This window comes from Cricetulus griseus, chromosome 6 (assembly GCF_003668045.3).
Source record: "Cricetulus griseus strain 17A/GY chromosome 6, alternate assembly CriGri-PICRH-1.0, whole genome shotgun sequence".
Classification (NCBI taxonomy): Eukaryota; Metazoa; Chordata; class Mammalia; order Rodentia; family Cricetidae; genus Cricetulus; species Cricetulus griseus.
In genome coordinates, this window is record NC_048599.1 from 32,417,397 (window position 1) to 32,440,743 (window position 23,347).

The following is a 23,347-nucleotide window of genomic DNA, read 5'->3' on the forward strand; positions in this document are numbered from 1 at the left end:
AGGTATGGCCTTGTTGTCAGAAGATATGGTAGTTTGAATAAGAATGGCCCCCTTAGGTTCATATATTTGAATGCTTAGTCACTAGGGAGTGGAACTCTTTGGAAGGATTAGGAGGATTAGGAGGTGTGAGCTTATTGGAGGAAGTTTGTCACTGAGGGTGGGATTTGAGGTTTCAAAGGCCCATGCCAGGCCCAGTAAGTCTCTCAGCATCAGGATATAGCTCTCAGTTACTGCTCCAGCACCATGTGTACCAGCATGCTCCTTGTCATCATGAGAACAGATAAAGTCTCCACTAAATGCTTTCCTTTAAAGGAGTTGCCTTGGTCGTGGTGTCTCTTCACAGGAATAGAACAGTAGCTAAGACAGTGAGGTTCTAGAGTCTAGGTACAGGTTGATACCAACACAGCATCAATGCAGGAAAGGAATATGGAAAGCAGAATCAATTGTTTTTGAGAGTTGGTATATAGGAAAATGTCGTAATGAATCCCAATATTATACATAATTAACATGTGTTAAGAAAAATATTTTTAAAATATCTTAGATAATAGCAAGAGAAAGTCTGTAAGACTATTCATTTATGAGTCAACCCTGACATATGTCTTTATAAAAAAAAGAAAGAAAGAATCAGGGTGTTATGAGGATATCTTTCTCCAGAGCTCAGAGCTCCTTGTCAGATATTTGAAAGACCTGGGAAGACTTGATAAGCTATTAAGAGTCCCCTTAGCAGACAACAGAGCTGGCCTTGTGCATCCAGTAGTTCTGTACTCTTCATGTTCAGACAATACTCTACTGAAAATATTAGCTTTAAAAATTGTCTGATATCTAGGAATGGCAGGGCTTGGCTATCATGCCAGCATTTGAAAGGCTAGGGCAGATGGATCCTGATTTCCAGCCCAGCCTGGTCTATAGAGTAAGATTCTTCTCAAACAACAACAAAAAAACCAAAACAACCTACAGGAGTGTCTGTACTGAATGTTTCCTTGTTCCTAAATTATGCAACATAACTTTCATATAACATTTATATTATTTTAAGCATTATAAATATTGTATGTGTGAGGAAGATGTATACAGGTTCTTTACATATATAGCATTTACATAAGGACTTGTAAATAACACTAATAAGCTCATTGGTTCACCAAACTAGATTTTGGTGGGGAGACGGGACTATAGCCAACCCCCCAGAATAAAGACACAATTATACCATGCACTATGTGATGATTGCTCCAGATTAGAACATTCTATACTGGGGGAAAAACTCATTAGGACTCAGCAAGTCTTAAAGACTCATGAAATTCTTGGGGGAAACTCCTTAATATTTAGGAAATATGCAACTCAGAAGCCTCAGAAGCCTCCAAGAAGTCCCTGGAACCAATCAAATGAACTACCATACACACACACACACACACACACACACACACACACACACACACACACACACCAGAACATAAAAAAAAACAGGACTGCTAGGGAAATGTAAACCAGCTGATCTTCCGGAAAGAAACACTCTTCAACATGGTGAACTGCCTGCAAGTTGGGTAATGAGCTGTGATGAGATCCAGGGTTCCAGCAATCCATAGCCATCACATATGCTGGGGAGGGACTTCAGTGGTATCACTTCCTTTGAGCTGTCCCAGATCCTGAAAGAAACCCATATTCCTGCAACTAACCCCAATAAACTCATTGGTTCACCAAATTGGACTTCAGTAATATTGTTAATTGGTTCTGTTTTTGGCTCCCTGTCTGGGGTGAATAGATGTTTATGTCCCTGTCTCTCCAAGAAAAGTGTCACATGAAACCATGTATAAAGAGCAGTCCAAGGAATTACAGAGCCATTTGCTTTACCACACAAATTCTCTATATTTCCCATGGGTACAATACCATCTTTGTGTCACCTTTGCTTGGAGCATGAAGAGTAAAGTTCATTGGTGATTCTATCTGCCCTTGAAGGCATTAGATAAATCAGAAGTTTTTCTCAGAAAGGTCTAGCCAGTCAGACTCAGAGGTTTGCTTATTATTTTCTTCTCTTTCAATATTTTCCTCCCTTCTGAAGAGAAATCTCAGGGATCTTATATCTGTGTTTCTTGGAGGGATGATAGATGGGTTAAAGGTATCTCTCCATTATACCCAGAAGTTAACTTAGAGTTTTGTACTTAATTTGATAGTTGTTCATTGCAAAATAGAATCCTTGAAGTCCCAGAAAATGGTTTGGCTCAATTTTTCTATTTTGCTTATTATTTTATTTTCTCATTTGCTTTTTAGTTTTTAGAATAGTTTTGCATTCCCAGAAAAACTGAATAAATAGTACAAGGTTTTCTTACAGCTTGTTGTTGTGCAACACTATTCCCAGGGACACGTGAACAAACACCCACTCACCTCAGATAGGGAGCCAATGACAGACCAAAATAAGGATACCACCAAAGTCCAAATTGGTGAACCAATGAGTTTTATTGGGGTTACTTCCAGGAATATGAGTGAAGGGTTACTTAGGGGAGCAGAAATGACTCCCAGACAGCTGTACTATCAAAAGTACACCTAAACAGGGGTGACAACTCACAAAAGCTGAAAACCCCGAGTTGACAGCATTTGCAGCAGCTGACAGGTTGAAGTGTACCTTTTCCTAGGCATCGGGCTGCACTGTGCCTCTTTCAGGCAGTTCCACTGGTCCCTGTGTTCCAGAGGACTTCATTAGTCTGACTCCTGGGGAACTTGTCATGGCTGAGGGTATCTCAGCTGTTCTTGTTGTTTATACAAACGTGGAACTAGAGGAGTCTAGTGTGTCTGGCAGTCTCAGGGACCTCTGACACTTCTGAGTTGTTCACTCCTGGAATCACAATGAGCCTCCTTTTAGACCATCCTGAGTCTTAACAAGCTGTAGGATTGGATGAACACACTTGGAGGAAATTGCTCTACAACACCCACTGCACACAGATTCTGCCATCACTAAATTATAATGCAGTGTTCTTACTACAGTTGAGGAGCTAATACTGAACACTAATTAAGCAAAGTGCATTGTTTACTCGGATGTCTTTAGTGTTTAACCTTCAGCATTTTTATACTAGATTCCATCCAGAATACATTATGTATAATTAGCCGTGTCTCATTATGTAAATCTTTTTAAATGTTTCTTTTTAAAAAAATAAATTGAAAAAATTTGAGAATTTTATACATGAATACTACATTTACATCACTTCCATCCCTCCCAGTCTCTGCACCTCCCATGTCCCCACTCAAATTCATGACCTCTTTTTTAGTTGTTGGTGTGTGTGTGTGTGTGTGTGTGTGTGTGTGTGTGTGTGTGTGTGTAAATAAAGTTTGTTTAGTGTTGTCCTATGTGTATTTGCTTGGAACTGACCCCTTGGGATTGAATAGCCTATCAGAGGGCTTGTCTCTGGAGAAGATTCCTTTTCCCTTTCTCAGCAGCCATTAATTGCCTGTAACTCTTTATCTAGGGGTAGGGACTTGTGAGATTTTCCCCATCCATGTTAGCATGACAACTGCTCTTGACATGCAGGTCTTACTTACTACACAATCCTTTTTTGAGATTCCTTCCCTGTCATATATAGAAGACACTATCTCATAGCATACATCCTGGTTCTCAGGCTCTTACTACCTGAGAACCAGGTATTTTTGTGGGTTACAGGCTTTACAGCTGGGTACGCCTACTGAGTGCTTTTCTCCATTGGCTGCTTGAACAGCACCTTAGATACTGTGAGAGTTAGTCCACGGGAAGGGGCTTTCAGGTCAGATCCATCCCATTTCCTCCAAGTCGTAGGTTCAAAGTGTGTGGTGTCTTCAGCAATAGAGATTTAAGTTCCTGGAGGTAACCAAGGGCAAAAGAATCAGCCTATGTTATTTGGAGAGTCTCTTCAACTCCCTTGACCATCAACTCAAAGGAAAGGTCCCCATTCCTATCCCTGGGGTTTTCATCAGCTTGTGCTCGTTAGAGGAGCATTTCCTCCCAAGTGGCATAACTTCATTCAAGTTATGCAACTCTTGACTATGGTAGCTTTTTGGACTTCTATATTAGTTATTTTGTGTCATTGTGACAAATACATACAGGCAGAATCAACTTAAGGTAGGGGAAGAAAAGGTTCATTTGGCTCACAGTTTCAGGGGCTTTCAGTCCATTTCAACAGGGAAGACAGTACAGAGCCACCAGTTCACTGTGGCAGGAGCATGTTGGGGCAGGGGTCAAATGACAGTGGTCAGGGAAGCAGAAGCCAGACCAGATCCTTCAAAGACCCAGTCCTAGTCACCTGCTTCCACTCAGGAGGCTCCACCTCCTAAAGATGTACAGCATCCCCAAACAACACCAGCATCAGAGGGGCAAGCACCCAAAATGTGAGCCCTTGAAGGACATTCATGTTCAAATCATTACACCTTGTTTCTTTAATGATTTTGCCAGTCTGAAAAACACTGTATTCATGCCATCTCTCCGTGAGAAGTCACTTGGTATTTTTCCCAGGGTTAGTTTGGGCTTTGGGGGTTAGTTTTATGATCATGGCTGTTAATGTTAACCTTGATCATTTGGCTTAGGTAACGGCTTCCATGTTTACCCACTGTAAAGTTACTCTGGAAGAAAACCACTCTCTGCTGCCCCCACTCAAGGAGTGAGGAGGAATGTTCTGCCTCCATAATTCATTTAGAATTCTGCCTATGTGGCCTCTCTCTGCTCAGGCATTAATTAATTTATCTATCAGTTTCCTATTTGTATGGATTTATTTTTTAGGTGTTTATAAATTTTACTAATAGATGTTCATTGAATTTATAGATCTTTGTAAAAAGAAATTTGCCTCTACTTCAGTTGATATTCCATTATTTTCTTTCTTACCTTGTTCCAGCTTTAGTTATTAATAGGAAGTTCTTTAAGTTAGGGTGTGTGTGTTTGTGTTTGTGTGTGCACATTTTCTGCTCCAGTAAGGCATTTATCCAAGAAACTCTGATTTCTGATTCCTTTTATTGGAGGATGGATTTAAAAGCAAAACCGGAGCACCAACTTTGTTCATTGGGCTGGAATCATTGCTTTGAGACCTCTTGATTGATGGAGCAAAGATGTATTTGCGTATATATATTCTTACCTGTAATAAATCTGAATGTGATCATCTGTATTTATACCAAGTAAATGTGTTTTTAATTGAGATCTTCTATTCGAATCGATTACCACACAAATCATCATAGTCTCCCCTGATTTCTTAGATGTAAATTCCAATCACAATACCAAGACACCTGGCTCCCACTCTCACAATTTATCAACTTAATTGTTTGGTTCAGACATGAACAGCAGTATCCAATCTTTTAATCCACATTGCTGTGGAAATGGCATTACCTGTGAGAGTACAAAGCTTATATGAAGCTCATTTTGCCTTGTTATATGAATTAATATTATTATGTATTATAATTGTCTTAGTCAGTGTTCTGTGGCTATGAAGAGATACCATGACCATGGGAACTCTTGCAAGGAAACATTTAATTGGGGCTGGCTTACATTTTCAGAGGTCCATTTTAGTTCCTTCTCAGCATGACGGGGAGTATGGCAGCATGCAAGCAGACATGGTGCTGGAGAAGGAATAAGGTCACACATATTCCACCAAGGCCATAATACCTCCTCACCCCTGTCAGGTAGCTCCACTCTCTAATGACCAAGCATTCAATAATATGAGCCTATGGGGCCCACTCCTATTCAAACCACAATAAGTATAAATACATTGTGTTATACGAATTATAAGAATCCCATTTTGATTCGCCTAGACTCTTCTCTATTCCCTAGCTTCTACCCATGTATTCTCCCAACTCCTTTGGTAAAGTTATTTTATACATTTGCAAATATAGTTAATTCTCTTTTCTTAGTATTCCTTTCCCCCTCTGAACTGTACTTAAAATTTACTTTATTGTTGTAGTGTGAAACAGGGGCTCACTCTATAGCCTAGCTGGACCGGAACTCACAGAAATCTGCCCTCCTCTGCCTTCCAAGTGCTGGGATTAAAGGTGTGTCCTTAATTTGCTTTTAGATTAATATATTTGAGGTAATTTTTCTCTGTGCAGAGGTTCTCGTCATCAAATGGTATGCTGGATAGTTTTATGTCAACTTATCACAAGATAAAGCCATCAAAGAGGAGAGAATCTCAATTAAGAAAATGCCTCCATATGATTGGACTGTGGGCAAGCCTATAGGGAGGGCATTTTCTTAATTAGTGATTTATGTGGAAGGGCCCAGTCCATTGTGGATGGTGTCACCCCTGGACTGGTGGTCCTGGATTCTATAAGAAAGCAGGCTGAGCAAGCCATGTAGAGCAAGCCAGAAAGTAGCACTCTTCCATGACATCAGCTCCTGCCTCCAGGTTCTTACCTTGTTTGAGTTCCTGCCCTGCCTTCTTTCAGTGCCAAACAGTGCTGTGGAAGCATTAGCTAAATAAACCTTTTCCTCCCCAAGTTGATTTGGTAATGGTGTTTTATCACAGAAATTAATTCTCACGGTTAAATAAAAACAGAGTACAGACTTAAAGGTTTAAAAGCCCATGCCAACTGTCAGAGGGAGATACCCGATTTCTCTGATGGATGAGTGAATAAGTTAACATTTAATGGCTTGTATCAGGAAGTCCCACCTAGCGACCCACACCTGCCACCTTAGCACTTGGGAGGCGGAGGCAGGAGGATCAGGAGTACAAGGTCATCTTTAGCTACCTAGAAACGTCTAGGCCAGCTCAGAGACCTGAGTCCCTATCACAAAAACCAGGCAATCAGAGACCAGGAAACCAGAAAGGGGCTCTTGAGAAAAAAGAAACCTTAAAAGAGAAGAGATGGGAGAGGAATGGAACATGTGGTTTTAAGTGGAAACTTGTATATTAAGAAAATGTTGATAAAAAGAAAAAACAAGCAATTTATATTTGGCCTAGATACAGAAAAGGTATAAGGTGGATTGGAACAGGAAGGAACTGAAGGAAATACCTCTCCCCTTTCTCCATCTTGCTTAGTGTAAACAAACCCATTACTTCAGCCTATTTCTCATCAGTCAGGATGACCCAGGTCCCGGGAGCACTGTACTTCCCATTCCCTGAAGGGAGGCTAGAAATGGAAAACCTTGTACAAAATGGAATTTTGACATTTTAGAAACTTAAATATATATGTATATATGCTCACATAAAATTAACAGAACATAGAACAAGCTCAAAGAACTTGTCTCTTTGTGAACTCTGGCCCTTGCACCACAAATCTGCTAACTCCACGGAAATGACTGGAAAGAAACTAACCCTTGACCATTCTTTCCTCATAAAAGTGTCATTCCTTGCCAATGGCACTTTCACAAATCTTCCTTTTATGTTAAGTTGGATGTACCAGGCATAAATAGAAAGCTTCCTGGCATGTGAATCTTTGTTTCCTGGACAAGATGAAGAGAAACACTTTCCTATTCTGTTGCTGATTCCATACTTGATGAACCCTTTTCCTTTAAGGGCTCACCTTTGTCTCATTCCCTTGGGCTAAAAGGCTGCCCTTTTGAGGAAACTTGGCAGACACTATATTTAGAAAAGTGTGGAGTAGACAAACTCCCCTATCAGCTGCTGAAACACATGACCCCACAAGAGCCAGATTCTATGTCCTGTGCCCCACTGTTTCTGTATGCCCTCAGGAGGACTTTATATTAGAAGACACACAATTCGGCACTCATGGCTTATACATCCAAGAGTTTATAGAAAGGGTTTAATAGTAAATTACTCTTTATAATGATTCAGTTGCCTGGTTTTATTGGTACCTTAACTGCCAGAACATGAAAAAGAAGGAATTTTATTGCTACTTCCAACCTTCCTTAAGCCAACAGTTCATTTTCCTTTTCTTCCTGTGGTACTGGGGACAAAAGCCAGGATCTTGGACATGTTGGGCATGCACACTACCACTGACCTATTGCCCCAGTCCCTGAGTTTACTTCTTAACCCTTCCTCCCTACATCCACCTATTTGTAAGTAGACAACTAGTTCTAACTCAGCTTGTGATGTTTTCAGGAAAAGCCACACAGTTGGCTTATGCTCAAGTAAGGGTTTGCTTACCTGGAGGCGAGAAGAGGAACAGGGCAAGCAAGCCATCTTCTAAGTTCATCAACATCTGTGCAGAGTAAACTCTCACAGTACTGGGATTTCAGCATTGGTAGCTAGAGCCAAAGGGAGCTCTAGTCCCTTATCCTCGGTTGCATCAAGGAGGCATGTGGCTTCCCAGGTCACAAGATTCATCAGTCCCTTGCCTTGATGGATGTTGTGGATTGATTTAGATCCCCTTTCTGCACATATTGACATCCTAACCTCCAGAACTTCAGGATGCAATTGCAGTAGACGTATCAGTCCACTTTCTGTTAACATGACAAAATATGCAAGACTGTGTAACTTATAAAGAAAAGAGATTTACTTAGTTCACAGTGTTGGAGGCTTCCTGTGAGGGTCCCTTGGCTGCATCGCATCATGGTAACATGACTGGAATAAGAATGAGAGAGATAGAATGTGGGTAGGAAGCCAGAGATGTGAGTGGGGCCAGTCTAGTTCTTTTATATACGAATTCCCAAGGGGATTCCAGGCAAAGGAATTTCCATCAACCCTTCCAAGATGAGTGGCTCAAATGACCCAATCACCTTCAAACTAAGAGCCATCTTTAAAGTTGCCAAAGACACAGGGAACCCAAGAAGCAAAAATATCCAAACAATAGGAGGAGCCAAGGTCTCTACCGAGAGATAGATATGAAGAAATGAGGTCAAATCAATAGACTTCAATCTAATATAACTAGTGTCCTTATGAGAAAAGGAAATTGGGACAGAGCCACACATAAGGGAAGACCATATTAGGACACAGGGAAGTGGCAGTCACTTGCAAGCCAAGCAGAGAGGCCTCAGAGAAACCAAGAGGCCAGCACCTTGATTTTGGGCATCTAGTGTACAGAACTAAAAGAAATAAATTGCTGTCATTTAAGTCACTTTGCCTATAGTGATCTATGGTGACTCACCAAACTCCCACAGGGAACTTAGCTGCTTTTGCTCCCACCATCAACAATTGCCATCCATCACTCTCCCCTGAATGACTTGAGGCCACCATTGCCTGTGTGCTGCTGTGACCCACCTCTTGGGCAGCAGCCGCTCAGGCTCCCTTCCTTGTTCTGACTTTATGGCCAGAGGTCATGAGACCTTCTCCAGAGCCACCCAATGCTGCTTGCCTTGGTGGACAGGAAGGGACACTTTTAGAATGAAGCCTATATGGGTGCATATGTGCGTGTCTGTGTATATGTTTGTTTGTGCATGTGAAACATGCTTAGATTTGGGCTGTCACCATATTCAGGCCAGTACAGATGCCTGAATACTACCACCATTAAATGTTCTTCTTTATAAGAGTCGCTGCGGTCATGGTATCTCTTCACAGCAATGAAACCCTAAGACAACAAATGTTTCACTTGATGAATATAGGGGCACTATGTGCTTGCGGTGCCTGTCTGGGGTCGAAACAGCAGTCACATCCTCCAGAACTGGAGCTGCTCAGAACTGGACTTGTGAGCCGCCAGTGTGAGTGCTGGGAACTGACCCTGGTCCTTCAGAAGAGCAATGAGTTCTCTTAACCAATGAACCATCTCTCCAGCCCTAAAGCTGAAAAAAAAAAAAACATTTGAAGAGGTTCACATTCAGATTTTCAGCAGCCCTGGGATATGACAAAGCAGCTGGAAGGTATTAGCCAAATTTTAGAGACAGCTCAGAAACCTGCCTCAGTGATCTGTGACTTGAATGTGTGATTGGTTACCCTACTTTCACAGCCTGACAAACAGTGGAGTTGGAAGGTGACTGTGCCTTTATGGGCAAATGCCTACACTGATTCCAGGGCGGGAAAATGGTGTGAAATGAAGGCACTCAGGGGAAGCCTCAGCAGACTGCAACAGCTGATTGCTGTATCAGGCATCCGAGGCCCCAGATTCAGGCAGTTTAAGGAAACAGCCTCTGGTCCAGGTTTCAGCTTGGTTTCTACTTTGGAATGCAGACTTTGATATCATCAGGACAGGTATTTAATGAGGTAATGCCATGGTAAAATCACCTAGAAAGAATCTTACTAGCAACTGGAAGGGACATGTTTAGAACCAGCCCGAGCTCCTATGTGACTTTTGTGGGTTGAGTGCATGCTACAATAGGCAAGAGTAGATGGAACCATTATTTTGCTATTAATTCAAAGCAGTATAGTTTGAAGATACAAAGTTTTTAGAAAATTTCTGAACTCAGAGATAGAACTATTTGCTGTTTTCTGTTTCAATAGCCTTGTATTAAGGTATAGTGTATTTGCAGAAATATGATTCATTTATAAAAGAAGAGCTCTCGTGTTCAAAAATTCACACATCCAGTTGTTTTATTAATCTGTTTGCTGTTACAGTAACAAAATACCTCTTCTGGGAAATGTGGAAGGAAAAAAAAGCCATGCTCTTTTACAACTCCTTCTAAGGAGAACTGACTCCTGCCATGAGACCAGCATCAGTTGTCTCCAAGGACAGCATCCAGTGACCTGAGCTCCTTCTACTAGGCCCTGCCTCTTCACTATCCCATCATCTCTCAGGTCACTACTGGAAGCTAGCTTCCAACACCCTAAAAAAGACAGTACTCTGAGAGCCCCCGCCATCTCCTAGTCAGATTTCTTCATCTGCTGTGTAGACTTCCAGAGACAGGCGGGCAGTTGGAGGAATCCTGCTTCTGAGCCATGCTAATCTCCTTCAGCTTGAAGGATTCAGGATGCCAGCATGACATACATTTGGGCACTGACACATATTTGTCCTCAGCCCAGATGGGGCTAACATAGATACTGCTTCCACAAACACCTGAGTATATTTTCATAGATGATGACATGTCAAGAATTCTGTTGAGTATGTTTAAAAGATGAATGGTCGGCTCAAATGTCTGGTTTCAGGAAATTCTATCAAATAATTTTCTAAAATCACTGGAACATCATTCAGTTCTGCAATTTGTATGAGTTCTTATTGCTCTGCATGCTTGCCAACATTGATTTTTACCATCTTTTCCACTGTAATTGCTCCAGTGTGTCATAAAGTCTTTTAAGAAAAAAAATTGAGACACTCCAAAAGAAGAGTCATCATAAATCTTTTCTGAACACTATGAACATTTTGTTTTTCTAATCTATAACTATGTAGAAAAAGATGTTTAAGTTCCAGGCAATCAATTGTGCACTTACTATCTAAAGAACGCTGGATGTAATTAGGCTTAAGACTCAATTGTGTTGTATAAACAATATTGTGATTGTTTGGGGAATGGAAGTTGGGGCAGCAATTTGAGACAATAACCTGGAAATATCCACTTACATTTTAAATGTTCATTGACTTCATTTCCCCATTGGAACTAATAATATAAGAATATCTAAGTTTATGAGTTTTGTAGAGTTGTATTACTTAGACTATTGCTTATGATAGCAGAAAAAAGATGTAAGAAGAAACCAGAATGGTTTGTCAGCATGGAAATAGTATAATGCCCCTATCATGGACTACTGCAGTCACTAAAAACGATGTAGGGTTGGTATTTAAATTATTATTATTAGTAGTAGTAGTAGTATTTTATCACTTTTTATGGTGGGGAGGATCTAACTCAGGACCTTCCACTTGCTAGGTCTTGCATATTATACATCATGGTGGGTCACAAGCATCATTAAGTCCTGTTTCCAGGGAGCTGATGTCCTCTTCTGACCTCTCCAAGTGTGGGGCATACATGTGGTGCTCATACCTTTATGCAAGCAAAACACTCCTATGTATAAAATAAAATTTTAAATCTAAAAACATGAAATCAAGAGTTCAACTAGATATTTCTCCAAAGACAATACATGGCCAATAAACACATGAAAAGACATTAAACACTTTTAGTTCTTAGATAAATAAAAATCAAGACTAAAATGAGATAACACTCCATGCTCCCTAAGACGGCTGTAGTTTAAAGACCAACAGTGATGAGTACTGGTGAGGATGTGAAGAAACTGGAACTCTCCCTGCTAATGGGAGTGTGAAATGATGCAGCCACTTTGTAAAGCAGTTTGAAGTTTCTCAAAAAGTCAAAAATAGAATTGCCACATGACCTAGCATTTCAAATCCTAAAAATACTTTAAGATAAGGACAAGAGTGCAAAGGTTTATTTTTGAGATACCTTTGGGAAATACTCCCAAAGTAGCAAGAGGTAGGGAGTGGGCCGAAGAAGAAAGATCCAACAACGGCCTTAAATCAGGCCAATCACTCACCAGGGCAAGGTGCACAGTCCTGCTGGGGAGCTGTGGGAGACAGTGAGCACATCTCTTGGTTGTCCCAGTCACTGCACTAGTCTGGTGGCATGCTTACTCACCCATTCTTACTGGTCAGGATAGAGGCCTGTCCCAAGGAGAAAATGTTCCAGAAGCCCCAGAGTGTGCCTAGATGCTAATACACTTGATTCTAGATTGTCTCAGGTTGACAGTTAAAACTAACCAGCACAGATAGAAAGCCACGTGCAGCCTGAGGAGGGGCCTGTCTCCTGGAAAGGAATTTTACACAGTCCTCGAAATTTGTTTGACCACCTTACAAGATAAGCAACCACCACCCTTAATTAGTCAACTGAACAAGCAGCAATGAAAAGCAGGAAAATTCAGTGTGGCCATATTGGGAAGATGGACAAAGATATCTATTGACACCGCCCCCCCCCATGCACACACATACCCTCCTACCTCACTCCCCACCACCACCAGTCCATTCAGGGGTCTGACATGAAGCTTGGGTTTTAGAGAGGGTCAGAGTAATACAGCAGGTAAGCTGCCCTGGTCAAAGTGGTCTGACAAGCTGTCAGCACTCTGCACTGAGACAAGTTCCTCCTCTGGCTGACATAGGTTTCCTCCTTTTCTTTTCCCAGCACAGGGGATTCCTGGGAAATTACAGGTCCTGGGGATGCTGTGTTTCAATAGTCTGATGACGACGGACAGGAGATTCTTAAGTCTTTAGAATATCCTTGTTCCTGCCGGGTAGGTTTTGTCATCTCTGCTTGGATTTCCTTTCTAAGCTTTGTTACAGCCTCCCAGGTCCTGGTGACCTGACTGACTCTGTCACTGGAGCATTAAGCTCCTCGTTAGAAGGTAGAGCCGACAGGTACCTCTGGAGACACAATCAAGCCAATCAAACATCTGCTTCCTGTGTACTCAGAAACAGGCCTCACTTTCAAGTATCTTAGAGAAAAGATAAATTTTCTGAGAGTGTCTGAGAAACTTCATTGCTTGAGGACTTCCAGTATGTATGGTTGCCTAACCAAGCAAAAGCAAACTGGAGTTTTCGAACATTTTAAATTTTTATTTATTTTTAATTTTTGTTTGTTCAGTTTTTTTGAGACAGGGTTTCTCTGAGTAGTCTTGTCTGTCCTGGAACTCCCTCTGTAGACCAGGCTGGCCTCAAACTCATAGAGATCTCCTGCTTTTGCCTCCAGAGTGCTCAGATTAAAGGCATACAGCACCACTTCAGGGCTTAATCATTTTTATGTGTGTGTATCCACCTAAGTTTATATGTACTATGTTGGTGCAGAGGCCAATGGGTGTCAGATCTCCTGAAACTGGAGTTACAGATGATGTGGTTGATGGGAACCAAACTCAAGTTCTCTAGAGAAACAATGAGTGCTCTCAAAAGATGAGCCATCTCTTCAAACTCCTACAGAGACAGTCGGATCTCTGAATTAGTGTTGTTTTGCAAATGGTGTTGGGTGATAAGTACAATGGATAAAGAAAAAATAGACAGAGTAAGGCAAAAGTAAGTTTAGTATCTGCAACTTCATAACACGGGCAAAGCTGATAGCATGTGAGCTGAATCTGGGAATGGCACCCATTCACCCCATTCACACACAAACCAGGGGACAAGTCTTCCAGCTAGAGAAAACAGTGAGAAATGCTTTAGGTGTGATTGTGCCTAGCTCTGAGCGCTGCAGACTGGGGCTTGGGTGCCCTGGTCACTACAGTGTGAAGGGGGCACTGAAGGACCAGTGTCGCAATCTGAATTACTTGTCTACATAATTGCTTGGGCAGTTGAGTTGCAAACCGGATATAAGGGTCTGGACAAAGAGGAGGAGTGGATAAGAGCAGGAACTTAATCTCTACCCTGCTTTATGCCTGCCTTTGGAGAGGGAACAGTAGAAGAACTCTGAGTAGCCATTCTGAAAGTCTAAGGCCTCTTGGCATTTGCTGCTCTAGCCCATGATCTTTGCCAAAGAAAGAGAGGCTAAGAAGGTAGGCATATAAAATGCTCTCATTAAGTAGCCTGAAATGGGCAATTGGCCCTTGAGCTGCTGGGCACCAGCTCCCTTGCTCTCTATCACCAAAGCCCGTCAGGACCAGAATAAGTGCCGCTGGCAACTGCTAGTCCTCCCATCCCACACAATGCCCATGCAAGGGGCCAATTCAATTGCTGCCAATAGTGACTGTCCCCTAAGCTGTGTTTCAGTGAGTTTGGTTCCTCTTGGACAACCACATTCAATCATGTGTTCTCTAGAGGACACCAGGACAGAGAGGGTAAAACACTCTGCCCTCATTGCCCTGTAGAGGACACCTAACCAGTGAGCTCTGCAAGTCATTGGATGGAATTGCATCCAGCCTCTTACTCAGTTTTTAAAATTTTGATTGCACTTATATATTTACTTTCTTAGCATGTGAGACGCCTGCCAACCTGAGTTCCACCCACATGGTGGCAGGAGAGAATAGACTCCCAAAAGTTGTCCTCTGACCTAAATTTAAAACAAAAAAGATGGTTTGTTTTTTCTGGTGTGGGGGGGCAAATACCTGTCATGATTGTGAATATATGTTTATGAAAATAGGCCAAATAAACCATTAAGGAGAATATGAAAATGACACCAGTGTGGAGGTGATCCTATCCAACTGTTACCAATGACTGTCATTGTTTTCTACTAGTCATATGGAAACTTCTGGGTCTTTGCTGGGAAAGGAAGTCTGGTTTCTGAGGAGTCTGAGACTCCACTGGGCCTGTGAGGGCCCTCTTTCTTCCATCTGGGAGCTGGGTGCTGAGACTCATTTCAAAGAACCACACGAGAGGCCATTGTTTGGGTTACTACAGCCGGTCCAGCTTCCAAAGGACAATATAACAATTTCCTGGTAGTAAATCACTAGACCTCAGCAAATTGGACTAAGGAGATACACAACACTGCATTTCCTCCTTCCGTGTCAGAAATTTAGTCAAACAGGAGCTTCAAAGGTCACTTTTCTTGTCACACAATAACGTGGTTTTAATACCCTTGCTGCAATCTCAAATACTCTCAGGTGTTAATGAATGAACAACCCTTGTAAGAAAAACATCACAGGAGGTAAACAAAATTTTAGCTGGAAAACTGGGTGAAAGTAGCCTGGCAAAGAAGTCAGAAGTAGTGTTCTGCATAAGCAGTTGAAGAAACTTAATCCTATCTGTTTGTTTATTTGGGGCTTTTGTTGTTTGTTGTTTTTAGAAGGGGACACAACAGCAGAGGTTGTCATCCGAGCAATACAATGCATAATTTTTAGTGAAGTGACTTATGTCATCATTCTGTAAAAAGTTTCTGCCTCAAAAGACTTGGCTGAGGGCTGGAGCAATTGCTCAGCAGTTAAGAGCACTGGCTGCTCTTCCAGAGGACTGGGGTTCAATACCTAGCACTCACAAGACAGCTTACAACTATCTGTAACTGCTGTAACTTCAGTTCCAAGGAATCTGACACCCTCTTCTGATCTTTTCCAGGACTCACATTCATGTGTACATACAAGAACACACACATACAAACATTGGCAAACAAAAATAAATATTTTTAAAATTATTTTTATTTTGTTTTGTATATAAGTGGTTTGCCTGTTTATATGTCTGTGTACCACATGTGTGGTGGATGTCTTTTTAAAAAGACTGTGATGAGGACTTGAGAGTTGGCTCAACTGCTACAAATACTTGTTCTTCCAGAGGGCCTGGGTTGGATTCCCAGCTCACATGGCAGTTCACAACTCTCTGTAACTACTGTCTCAGGAGATGTGGGATCTGATGCCCTCTTCTGATCTCTTTGGGCTCCAGTCATGCACATGGTACACAGGAGGGGGATACATGCAAGTAAAACATTCATACACATAACGTAGTAAAATAAACAATTCTAAAATAATGTTGAAGTCTGGACAGTGGTGGCACAAGCCCTTAATCCCAGCACTCAGGAAGCAAAGGCAAGTGGATTTCTATGAGTTTGAGGCCAGCCTGGTGTGCAGAGCAAGTCCCAGGACAACCTCCAAAGCAATACAGAGAAACCCTGTCTCGAAAAACTAAAGGGAAATAGATAGATAGATAGATATTTAAAGAGACAGTGGTAATAGTTGGTGAGCACACCATAAGCCCAAGTTATTTTTAATCTACTGAATGAGTTGACACTTTAGTCCCCTGTGGAAGGATTGTAGCTCTTGGCAGCCATGTTTTCCTTTTCTCTCTCTCTCCTTTTCTTCCTTCAGGGTTATAAATTAAAGCAATCATTAGCTGCTTGTGTTCATCCTACCATATCTGTCATAAGTAGTCATAATGGCAGTACTTTACAGGTAAACCATTGTCCCATTTTTTCAAAGGTGAAATGGCAGTGGCTCTGCCTCTGACTTTCATAGCCCTACTTTGTTGGTCTTGCTTTCCCGCTTTGTCCTCTTTCAAAGGTGACTGTGAGAAACCTCCACCCAGATTTGGATGAACGGTATGAAGCTCTGTCATTAACCGATACTCTAATTAAAGTAGCCAGTAGAAGTGTTCTAATGAACTTTTGTGTCCCCATCCCAGCTCTGACCTCTCTTTGACGAAGCTGTTGTAATTCTGCTTCTAATCTTAGTGACAGAGTCCTTCATCAGCCGGCATCCATGTGAGGTTAAAGTTATCATCTGGCCTTCCTGCAGAAACTCCCTTCATCTGCATTCTTTTCTGAGCCAACTTGCTTTTTCTCTCCAATATTCTTTGATTATGGGACTGGACATGGCTGGCATGTAGATGACTATGATTTGGATTAAATTCAGTGTGTAGGATGTGATAGTTAATTTTAGTTTCCAGTTATTTGACACACTTGGAATGAAGAAACTCAACTGAGGAATTACCGCCATTTGGATTGTCCCATGAATGTGTCTGTGGGACACTTTTTTCTTAAATTAATGATTGATGTAGGAAGGCTCACCACTGTGGGTGGTGCCATGCTTAGGCAGGTGGGCCTAGCCTGCAGAAGGAACTGAGTAAGTTAGGGGAAGCAAGCCAGTAAACAACTCCATGGTCTCACTTCCTGCCTTGGCTTCCCTAGATGATGGACTATAATGTGTTAGTCAAATAAACCCTTTTCTTCACCAAGTCTCTTTTGATTATGGTGTGTCAATCATAGTGACAGAAAGTAAATAAGAACATGTGGTATATGTGTACATGTTTGTAGGTATGCATGTGAGGTGCATATGAACACTTGTGAGCATGTATGAGTGTGTCCGTCTGTCTTTCTCTCTGTGTCTCTGTCTCTGTCTCTGTCTCTGTCTCTGTCTCTCTCTCTCTCTCTCTCTCTCTCTCTCTCTGTGTGTGTGTGTGTGTGTGTGTGTGTGTGTAGGCCAGAGGTCAATGTCAGGAGTCTTCCACCTTATTTTTTGAAGCAGAATCTTTCAATCAACCCGGAGCTCATTGATTTGGCTAGACGAGTTGGCCAGTGAGCTCTGGAGATGTCTGCCTGTCTCTGCCCCCAGCATTGGGAGCCATGATGTGCTTTGCCATGCCCAGCTATTATGTGGATGCTGTGCTGGAGATCCAAACTCATGTCCTTATATTTGCATTACAAGGACTTTACCAACTGAGTCATCTTCCCAGCCCAGATTAGAGGGGATTTTTTTTTAAAATATTGGTTTTATTTTTATCTATACATAAGTGTTTTGCCTGAACATTTGTATGTGAACCAGATCCATTGGAACAGAAGTTTGTAGCCTTGAGGTGGCTACTGGGAACTGAACTCGGGTCCTCTGAAAGAGCAGCAAGTGCTCTTAAGCACTAAACCATCTCTTTAGCCCCCAGATTAAAGATTTTCAAGAGTCATCTTTGACCAGTTCTACTGTGGCAATGGTGACCCCTTCTCTTCATCTTCCCTGCCACTGGGGACTTTACCATCACACTGCCTTGTTCTCGGTCTCACCTTAACCTCTCTGTCTTCCTGCCCATGTAGCAATTCAACTCTCCATGGTATTTAGACAAGTAGTCCTTTTAACAGCTCTATTAGATCTTATTTTTACTTTATGTCTAGTGTATGGGTGTTTTGCCTGCATGTAACTATGTAGACCATGTATGTTCCTGAAGACACAGAGGCCAGAGGACAGCATTGGATCCCCTGAGTCTAGTTACCTGCAATTGTAAACCACAATGTGGATGTGGGAAGCTGAATCCAGGTCCTTTGCAAGAGTAGCAAGTGCCCTTAATCACTGAGCAATCTCTCCAGCCCTGTACTTTAGATTTTAAATGTTCCTCTAATATCTCATGTATTAGTCTTTACCTCTGGGCTGATGCTGTTGGGAAATGGTAGAGCCTTTAAGAACTGAGGTCTGTTGAGAGATATTCAGGTCACTGAAAATGCGCCCGAGGAGATAAAGGTCGAGCCTCTTTGTCTTTTCACTCTCCAATAGCAGGGCAATGACTTTGCTCTGCCCTGTGCCCTTGCCATAATGGGCTGCCTCCACTAAAGGCTTAAAACAGTGACACCATCTACATAATGTCTTACAAGAGAATGCTTTGGAAACTCCAAAACTGTGACCCAAAAATAAACTTCCTTGTAAGTTGATCTCTCAGGTGTTTATTGTAGTGAGCTAAAGCTGACTAACCCAAAGTGCTTAAACTCTTCTAAATCTTTGATAGTTCATAGATGTAGATATATGCACAATACATCAAATGCTATACTTGCTCTTTTAAAACTTTATCATTTTTATGAGTGTTTTACCTCCATGTTTGTGCATCACTTCCCTGCATGATATCTGCAGAGGGCTCTGGCTACCACGACATGGAGTTATTGGTTATGAGCCCCCATTAAGATTGTAGGAATTGAACCCAGGTCCTCTGGAAGAACAAGCAGTGTTCTTAACCACTGAGCCATCTCTCCAGCCCCTATACTTGCTATTTTTACCATCTGTTCTGTAATTTTGTTATAATTTTTGAAAAAAATATATACTTTAGCAAAAAAAAATCACCAGTATACGGTGGTATTTTTTGTTTTATTTTGTTTTTGTTTTGTTTGTCTTTGAGTCAAGGTCTCACCGTGTAATTCTCTCTGACTGAGAACTTGTTATGTAGACCTGGTTGGACTTGAACTCACAGAGATTTGCCAGACATTACCCCTGGATTAAGGACATGCTCTATCATGCCTAGCACAGTGACATCTTAAGACTACTTTTTACAAATAATCCTTATAATTTAGAATCATATTCTAATATCTTAGGGAACTTTGAGAACAAAGAAACCCATAAACAGTCTTATTTATACTTAGAAATTACTTAAAGTGACTAATATATTTGCTTTAATTTTTTAAGGTTACATTTATTTATTCATTATTGTGTGTATGTGTATGTCTGTGTGTATAGTGTGTGCTTATATACACACATTTCATGGAGTGCATGTGGAGGTCAAAGGACAACTGTCAGGAGTTAGTTCTCTCATTCTACCATGTGGCTACTGTGGATTAAACTCAGGTCAGCAGACTCTTTGGCAAACACCTTAGTTGGCTGAGCCATCTTACCTGTCCATAAATTTGTTTTATATGGCTCTCACAGAGGGAACAATAATGAAAAGACAAAATTTTTACCAACTATAATTGATTTTTTCACATAGATAGTAATCTCACTACTGAAGCTACTTGATAAAAATTATTTGGATAATGGAGAATGTTCCAGCATCCATTTTAACTACCTTATTGTTTAAATGTCCATGTCTAATTAAAAGTAATTATCCTATATATTTTACTATATGTACTGATTCAGATATTATCTTGTGAAGAACAGGATGATTAATATCTCTTTTAATATGTTTACAAAGTTTTTTGCATTTTCCCACAAAATATCAGCTGTGTTGCAAAAAAATGTATTTGTTGTATACTGCTGTTTGTTGGGTGAGTTAAAATGTTTATAAATCATTCAATTACTCTTGAATCTATAGTTATTGTAATTCTTTTACAGCAATCCATTTGAAAGCAAGCATCAGAGCCTCCAAATTACCAGAGCACTCGTTAACACTTATGCAGGAGAATATTGGACAGATTTGTGTTCATTTTCATCAGCAAGCACAAAAACTATTTCTAGTTTATTTTTTGTAGCTTGGGCCCCAGAGACCTGGCATGAGATACAGCTTAACTATGCAAGAAAAGAAGGAAATGAATGTTGACATCATATCAAGTCTAGAGTGAAATAACTTATCCTGTCCATGGAGATCATAAAACTTTATTATTTTTGGACAAATTCCACCATCAGTATCATGCAAGTACCCATCTTTGCAAGCCTGAGGTTCAGTAACCTGTAGCAGATATTATTAGCACTCAGATTTTCTTGGATGTGTTCTCTCCATGTTTAGGTATCACCCCAACCCTTTTCTTCACTGGGGTATGTTTCCTTCTAGTAGTATGACTGGAAGCTCTTATTTGAGGCTTGCTCTCTATTGAGACTATTTTTGCAAGAGCAGAACCCTTTGTGCACATATTCAGATAACATTGGATTGCTTGCAATTACTCTGCTGCAGTGGTGGTTAGATGCTGGATGCCCAGCTTCCTGCTTGAAGTTAGAACAAGTTTGGGCCCTAACATATCTTAGATGTGCCTGCAGGATCATATAAAAACTACCTTCTGCAGTACTCTACTGGACCTTACGTGTGTGACTTTCTCTCCCTGTGTGTTTCCTATTCTCTTACTGTTTTCTTAGTAAACCATTTTCACTTAATCTTAAAGGTTTGTTCCAGGGTATCTGAATTAGTGATCTAATTAGTGATCTAATCTATCACTTCCATCTTGGCCTTTGCAAACACTGTATCATTATTTTGATGTGAGGGGTCCCAGAGGTGGGCTGTTTATTGCTACTCTCTTTTCTCCAAAGTCTTTGACTCTTGTAAGAATTCATCAGTGTTCTAGATTTTCATACTCTGTTTTCTACAATCAGAAACTTTAGGCTGTCAGTTTAATGCGGGCATCAAACTGTACACATTTACATCGAAGATTGTATAAAACTTCAAAATAGCATTTAATGCAAAAAGTTGGAACCACAAACAACTTCCTAATTGAGTTCCAGAGGATATAGGCATGAAATCAAATCCTCCAAATCAAGGCCTTACAGCTATTGTATATTCATTGTGAGCTACCACATGGGTACTGGGAATTGAACCCAGGTCCTCTAAGAAGAAAAACTAGTGCACTTAACTACTGGCCCATCTCTCCAGCCACAAAGTCTTCTGTGTTTTTAGATCCTTAGTGACCTTATTTTTCTTGGAAACAAATTAACTCTTTGAGGTCTCACCAGGCAGGGATACAGCAAGGGTAACTCATTAGTGGAGAATCTGCAACTGGTCTTTTCAGTCCATCTTGTGTGTCTGGTGCACATCTACTTCCTTACTGACCTATTTCCTGTAGCTCAGGGAGGATTTCATCAAAGGAAGTACATGCCATACTTACATCATAATCCCAATTGTTTAAAGTTCCTATTATGGCCAATTAATTATAATGAGAAGCAGGCCTCTCTACTTCTGCCTGGTGATGTGCTTTGGAAAATGGCAGGCAGCACGTCCCAGTTTTGAGAGGATGTTTGTAACAGGAAGTTTCATAAGAAGAATTTGACAAAGCTCTTGTGTGCATTATGCCCTCAGCTGTATTTGCAATATCATTTCCTATTGTTGATTATCCCGTAATTCTGGTCATGCTGCAACTCTGGTGCTGGTAATGTGTTTATTTGCAGAGGAGGTGGTTTGGGTGGAGAAGAAGGGGATAGCCAAGAGGTTATTTCTTGTGTACTTTAAAAAGACAAATTAGAGGCTGGAGAAACAGCTCAGTGGATAAGAGTGTGTATTGTTCTTCCAGAGGACCCAAATTATCTACCCCTTCAGCACCCATGATGGGGAGCTCACAACCACATATGATTTCAGCTCCAGGAGGATCCGACATCTCTGTTCTCCTCAGACACCTACACTCGCACGGCAAGACCCATACACAGACATGAAATTAAAAACGAAATAACTTTTTTAAAGATAGGCTAGCCTGGGTGCAATTATCTTCATTTCCTTTTTGTTGCTTAATGAGAAAGAAGTTTAACCATTTAGGAAATAAACATACTAAAGTAATTTGAAGTTAATTGAGGCATTAAAAACCAAAATGAGGGGTGAGGAATATAGCTCAGTCAGTAGAGGGCTTGTCTAGCATGTGTTAGTTCCTGGGCTCAGTCAGTAGCAGCACATGAACAGGATATGATGGCAAACACCTGTAATCTTAGTAGATGAGAGTTGTAGGTAAGAGGACCATCCTTGGCTACATAGAAAATTCAAGGCCATCCTGCAATAGAAGACCTTGTCTTAATAAATAAATGAGCTGATAAGATGGTTCAGCTGGTAAAGGTGCCTTTGCCACCAAGCCTGAGAACCTGAGTTCAATCCCAGAGACACAGTGGGAGGAGAGACCCGCCTCTCACAAGTTGTCCTTTGACCACCCCACATGCAGTGTAGACCATATGCCCCCTCCCACATACACACAATCAAATAACTAAAATAAATGAATAAATAAATAAATATAAACATTATATAAGAACAAAATACCAACAAAAAGTTTAGAGGAGGAGGACTTTGTCCATTTTTCAGGCCATTCCACAACTCAACCCCTGTTAGCACTGGAACTTTTGGGGACCAGTTCTTTATAAATCTTGACCTGTGACAAAGGAGGAAGATCAGAAAGATCAATTTTAAACTAGGTTCTGTCCAATAATGTAGCCTTGATCTATATAAGGCTCTCCAAGCTCAGTTTGCTGCTCAGCAAGCCATCCTGACTTCGTAAAGTGGTCTAGAAAGCTTAAATCAGATCAAGTTTGGACAGCAACTCTCTGTTACAACTGGCACAAAACCTTCTATTGCCTAATGTTCCTCCCTCAGTTCATCTCCTGAATTCCAGTCGATCTGAAGTGCTCTCCTTTCTCCCTGTCATGAATTTGTCTCCTTTCCTTCCTTGAAGCCTCTTAAAAACCCAACCCCTCATTAAGCCTCTCCAACTACTGAGAAGATACATGGTGCTTATCAGTTTTCACTTAAACTCATAACTCAGTTTCCATGACTCATATGATATCAATTATGCATTTATTTCTTTCTCCAGGCATTTGATTTACATACTAGC